Source organism: Martes martes (genome assembly GCF_963455335.1).
Source record: "Martes martes genome assembly, chromosome: 9".
Lineage (NCBI taxonomy): Eukaryota > Metazoa > Chordata > Mammalia > Carnivora > Mustelidae > Martes > Martes martes.
In genome coordinates this window covers 105,125,324-105,131,323 of record NC_137896.1, presented here as the reverse complement: position 1 = coordinate 105,131,323, position 6,000 = coordinate 105,125,324, and positions in this window count along the sequence as shown.

The window sequence follows — 6,000 nt, the reverse complement described above, 5'->3', positions numbered from 1 at the left end:
GCATAAAGAAGTTGTGGGGGTGCCTGGGTGGCTCACTCAGTTAAGTGTCTGACCAGCTCAGGCCATGATCTCGGGGTTCTTGGGATCGAGCCCCACATTTGGCTCCACACTCGGTGGGGATTCTACCTGTCCCTCTCCCTCTGCCTCTCTCCTCACTTTTGCTCCATCACTCTCTCAAATAAATAAATAAAATCTTAAAAAAAAAAAAAGATGTGGTGTATATATATATAATGGAATATTACTCAGTCATCAAAAGAACGAAATCCTGCCACTTCCAAGGACATGGATGGAACTATGACGTATTATGCTAAGTGAAATAAGTCAGTCAGAGAAAGACAAATACAATATGATCTCACTCACATGTGGAATTTAAGAAACAAAACATGAACATGGGGGAAGGGAAGAAAAAATAAAATAAGACAAAAAGAGGCAAACCATAAAGGTCTCTTAACTATAGAGAACAAACTGAGGGTTGCTAGAGGAGAGGTGCGTGGGAGATGGGGTAATTGGGTGAGGGGCATTAAGGAGGACACCTGATGTAGTGAGCGCTGGGAATTATGTAAGACTGATGAATCACTAAATTCTACCCCTGAAATTAATAATACAGTGTATATTAATTAAATTGAATTTTTTAAAAAAATCTTCAAAAAGTTACCCTGCAGGAAGCTCTACATGAATAAATGAGACTCTTGCACATAATACTATCACTTTTTTTCCCTCCTTTAATTCTTCTGTTCTCTGTATTAGATTTTATGGGCCATAGTGATTAATGGTTATTAGTATTAAGTCCTTTTTGGTCAAAGCTGAAGGTTATTACAGTATCACATTCCCTGCCTCTAAATGTGATTAAGAACACACTTAATTTCAGCTACATCATTTGCAGTACAAATGCTACCCTGCGTAACCACCCCTGGTTTTTCACTGAAAATGCTACTGTGATTCCGGCTGTTCAAACTGTGGCACATCGTTCCTGACAGGGCCGAGGGGAGTTCAGGTGCTTAGAAGAAAGTTCAAACGGCGCTTCCTGACATCCTCGGAAAAGGGTACCCTCAAGGAAACAGCGAGGTTTGCCCGATCGTGGGGACAGCGTGGCGGTGCTACTCAGCTCCTTCCACTGTCTGCTGCATGAGAACGACGTGAACTTTCAGCCCTAGAGTTCGTGTTCTGGGCCTGCTGGACCATGAGCCACCAGCAGCACTTTGGGCTGAATCCCAGCCTGGGCTCCCAGGCCAGCGCCACTCACAAGAACCCGGGCTGGTGGTCAGTTGTCACCCCAGATTCCCACTCTAGGGTGGCTCGGTCTGCCTAGGGTGAGTATTCAGTGTGGGAAGACCTGGGTTTAAATTTCAGCCCAGCCGCCTAGAGCTCCTAGTTGCAGAGTCCAGAGACTACTTTTCAGTCTTAGGCTCTCCTGACTGTTGGGAGGCATTCAACATTCCTACCTCCATGCAGAGGGGGGCCTCACCCTCCCTTCCTCCTCTGGCCCCCTTTGCTAGCCTCTTGGAGGCCAACCCAGGTTACTTCCTCTGTTCCCTCAAAACTCTCTCTCAGAGGAATTTCTTCCTTATCCTATTCCAGACCAGCCTCTATTTCCATCTATGTGCCAAGGATTCCCAGCTCCTGACGTCTTGGATGACTCTAGATCAGACCTCTCCCCAGGGCTTCAGGCGCAGAGTCACTAGCCGGCTGGCTATTTCCATTTGGATGCAACTCAGGCTCCTTCTGATTAAATAAGTCTAAAATAGGACTAACTCCCACCAAAAGCTACTCACTCTCTCCCTGTCTCTTGGCTTTGCTACTGGATCCTCTCTTATCCTTTCCTCCTATCTGGATAATGGCCATGAATTTCCTACTTGGTCCCACTGTCCTCGGTCTCTTTCCATCCTTGACTTAGTTGAAAGAGTGATCCTCCTTAAGGACAAATCTTGCCATGCCATTCTCCTGGCTTCTTTCAGTGGCTTTCTCCCTGCAGGGTAAAGCCCACCTCTTTGGCTGGCACAAGGCCCTTCCTAATTGGGCCTCTGCCTCACCAAGAGCACCCCTCACACACTCTCCTCCTTGTACACGCCAACCAGGCACAATTGCCAGAATAAGTCACGTTCTCTTGCTTCGCTACAAGCCAAACCCTGTAGGTGTTACAGATCCTTAAGGGCCTGTCTCCCTGCACCGAATTTAAGAATCACTCCTCCAGGAAGCCTTCCTTGATTCTTGAACTGAATGAGGTGACTGTCCTGTGGGATGCACAGCATGTATTTCATAAACTTTATCCTCCCCCTTGTGCACTTCATGTTTTACTACTGGTCTCTTTGCCCACTGGGAGCTCATCAAGGGCAGGAAGCATGCCTTCCATATGCATGTTCAAGGTCCAGCACAGAGAGAGACAGGGCAGCAAAAAGGAATACAGAAAGCCAAGCAATGGCAGGAACTTGTAACACTAACGGGGAAGTTTGTGCTTCTTTTTTCTTTTCTGGCTCCCTGTATTTTCTAGTATGTGTATTATACTACTTTTATACATTTTTGAAAATCGGTTCATTTTTAAGATGTGTCCAATCTCTCCTACATAGCTCCAATAAAAGAACTCACTGCCTAAGTAAAGTCAAATTCCTTTCTCCTCAGATGCCTCTGGCTCCTCAGGACCCTCGCCTCAAGCTCCACAAATTCTTCAGAACACAGCAGAGTAGAAACACTTACTTTCACATTTCCAGCAGACAGAAGGACCACCCACACACACAAAAATTCCTTGGCCTTGAAAAGGTTACATTGCTCTACCAGCTGAGTGCCAAAACCCATTTTTGGCCAAACATTCGTCAGAACCTCGCTGTATTCACAGCCTAACACAAACGAAGAGGTACATTCACGGAACCTCCCTAAGAGTAATAGAGGAAGGAGACGGTGGAACTTCTGCGGGATCTCTCTCTCCCCTTGTCAACTTGAGACGTTAATGAGAGATGGAGACTGGTGGGGGGGGGGGGGCTTACAAAAATTCTTCCCTTGTTTTTTTTTTCCTACCAAAATATTAATTATCTTCCCAGACATCAAAAATTTCAACCACGCACGCTGGTTCGTAATTCCTTTAAATATGTGAAAAATAATCCAACCATATCATGTTCAGTTTGACATTCGCTATTGTTTTTCCCTAAAAGAAAACAAAAACCTGATTAGTTCCAAAAATAAAACATAAAGAAAAACTCAGCTGAGAGGCAAACCCTGTGGTTTAGAAGCCATCACTCTGATTAGCAGCACAGGAGTGTTACCTGACGAATGGATTCCTATCTTAAATGCAATTATCACGAATTCCTTGTGGTCCCCACTGTGTTTATAGTTTATGCCCAGCTCTTGAAACAATAATTTTAATGGCAATAAATGAAAACCTCCCGCCTCAGCACCTGGGCTGACTAAACTGTTTCCCCACCTTGGTCGGCAGGGACTCTGGAGGGATGTGCTGGGCCCTGACGCCACAGCTCTCCAGGAAGGTACCTACTTCTCTGTCCTCAGCAGTCCCCACATTGACTCCTGGAGGGGTGCTGTTCCCCATCAAGCCCATGCCCGGTGCCTGCTGAGAAAATCAGGACAAGCAGGGCCTCAGCCCTCAGCAAATGCCTGCCTGAGGCACTGAGGGCCTCCACCCAGGAGAGGACTCTGCCGGGCTGTTGGCAGCACCAGAGAGCAAGGGGCTTCTGGGATTGGGGCTGAAACACACCGGATCAAGGGACCACTGGAGTACAAGAGTGTGTAATCTAAACTCACTTCCCCCAGAAAGTCAGGGGTGGGGAGTGTGGACAGGGAGCACGCAGAGGGGAGAGACATGAGGGATAAAGGGGAGGCAGGAAGGGTCATGTGGTCTTTTAACTAGGAAAACTGAAAGGATCTGGCAGACATTTGGGTCACTGAGAAGGTACTGTAAACACACATAGCATTTAGGAGGTACAGTTTCCAAAACACCTGACTCAATTCAACACGGATTATGTGCCTCTGGGCACCCATCATCATAGCCCGGAAACTTACCTCCTGTCGATTATTCATGTTTTTAGTCACAGAGAAGAGGAGCAGATGAAAGGGAGAAAAAGGGAGTGTGAAAGCAGGTCAGAGGAAGATGAAAAGATTGAGTCAAAGCCACGGGATCATCAGAGGCACTGTCACAGCCAGGAGACATCTTTTGTGCTTTATCCACCATGAGTTTATTGCAAAGTGAAGTTTTGGTTCAGAACAAAAGGGAAATAAGTCCACCAAGAACGAATTACACTAATTAATGAAGTCGACACTCAACAGATCGTAACATGGATTTCGTATCAGCTGTAGGTGGTTCTCAAAGTCAAAATTTATTAACTATTCAAATGTGCAAGCTGTACAGATTGTTTTCAGATGTACATACAACATATTTATATCATAACAAAGTTAATTTATTATAAAATATTTCCTTAAGGACTAAAGATGCTAAAAAGCTTCAACCACTAACTAATTAAATATTTGATGCACATTTTAGGTACCATTAAAGAACTAACATAAATATAAAAATCGCACAGCCGAGTAAGAAAAGCTATAACCCATATGATCGCACATTTTACTAATCCCATATTAAAGTAGAAAACAAAATTGCGCCACATAAATTGAGCTGATTTTAACAATCTTTTTATTAGAAGATAGAAACTATATCCATTTAAACTATCATTTCTGAAAGAGCTACCGAACAGTAAGATTATTATTACCTGAAATCCCAAACTCTATGTAACACAATCTTTACTCTCCAAATTACCTTCCCTCTTGTTTGATACAGTACGTCTGATTCCTCCATGAGATAGGCAGTGGCCATTAATAATGATGACTAGAAGTAGTTATGAATACACAGTGGAAGAAACAGAACTGGCCGTACACACACATGAATCACTATTCCCATTGAGAATAAGGGCAATAAAAATAATGGTTAAAACCAATACATATTTAATCTGTTCAATCACTTGCTATCTTTAGCGGTGAACGCCATACCACCCACAGGTGGTTTTTCCATAAAATCTTTACCTGTCAAAATGCCTTTTAATCTAGGTTATGACGACGAACAATGAAAAGATGTTCATCTTCTTCCTTACCTGCATGGACTTCATCAGGCCCGCAGCCAAGCAGGTGAACAGAAAGATGAGGGACTGGATAGACAGTCTGACCACAGCTGTTTGCAAAACAGAAGTGCTCTATTTTAAGGCAAGTATCTTTTTCACACACATAGAGAGCAATGAATCCGTTGGTGAACTTTATCATATGACAGCACAAACTTCAACAAAAAACTGAGGTGTAACCTTACTTAACATAAATACAGATGTCAGAAAATATAAAGACATTCTCCATGTACTTAACGGATTTTATCCATACTTAAATAGAAAACGCTTTTCAAAGTTCTTGTATGTCCAGAAATACCCAAGATTCTGAATTCTAGAAAAAATACCAGAAATTAAATACTCTAAAATCTCTGCAGTAAGGCTCTCCACATAAGGCTACCTTTGATGTAAGGCTACTTCAACTTGGTTTCTGAAAATAGCAAAAATGTGCACCAAAATTGAAGTGATTCTGAACTGAAGAGAGGACTTGGTCTCATGTGGGATAATGAGATGACAAACTTATTGAGCAAAATTAAACTTAGGCAAAAAGCAAATTTTAAAATACATCAAATAAAAACTTTTCCTACAATCTTTACATAAAACCAAACTATTGTGATATAAAAATGGCTGGGTGTATATAAGGTACCATTTAGTGCAAAACAGAATATATATACCTTTACTTCAGTAATTTAAATAGAATATAATCTGCAAGTTGGTATGTATAATATATTTTAAAAATCTACATTCTGTGACCTTTACAAAAGTAGATATACTCTTTACTTTCAAGTTAGAAATGGCATAACAGATTTACCTTTGGATATTTCCAGTCAATGGCTCTATAAAACGAAAGATAATACAAATCTAAGTCATAAGCATTCAATTCATTAACATGCAAGCCATCAGTTTGCGGCCC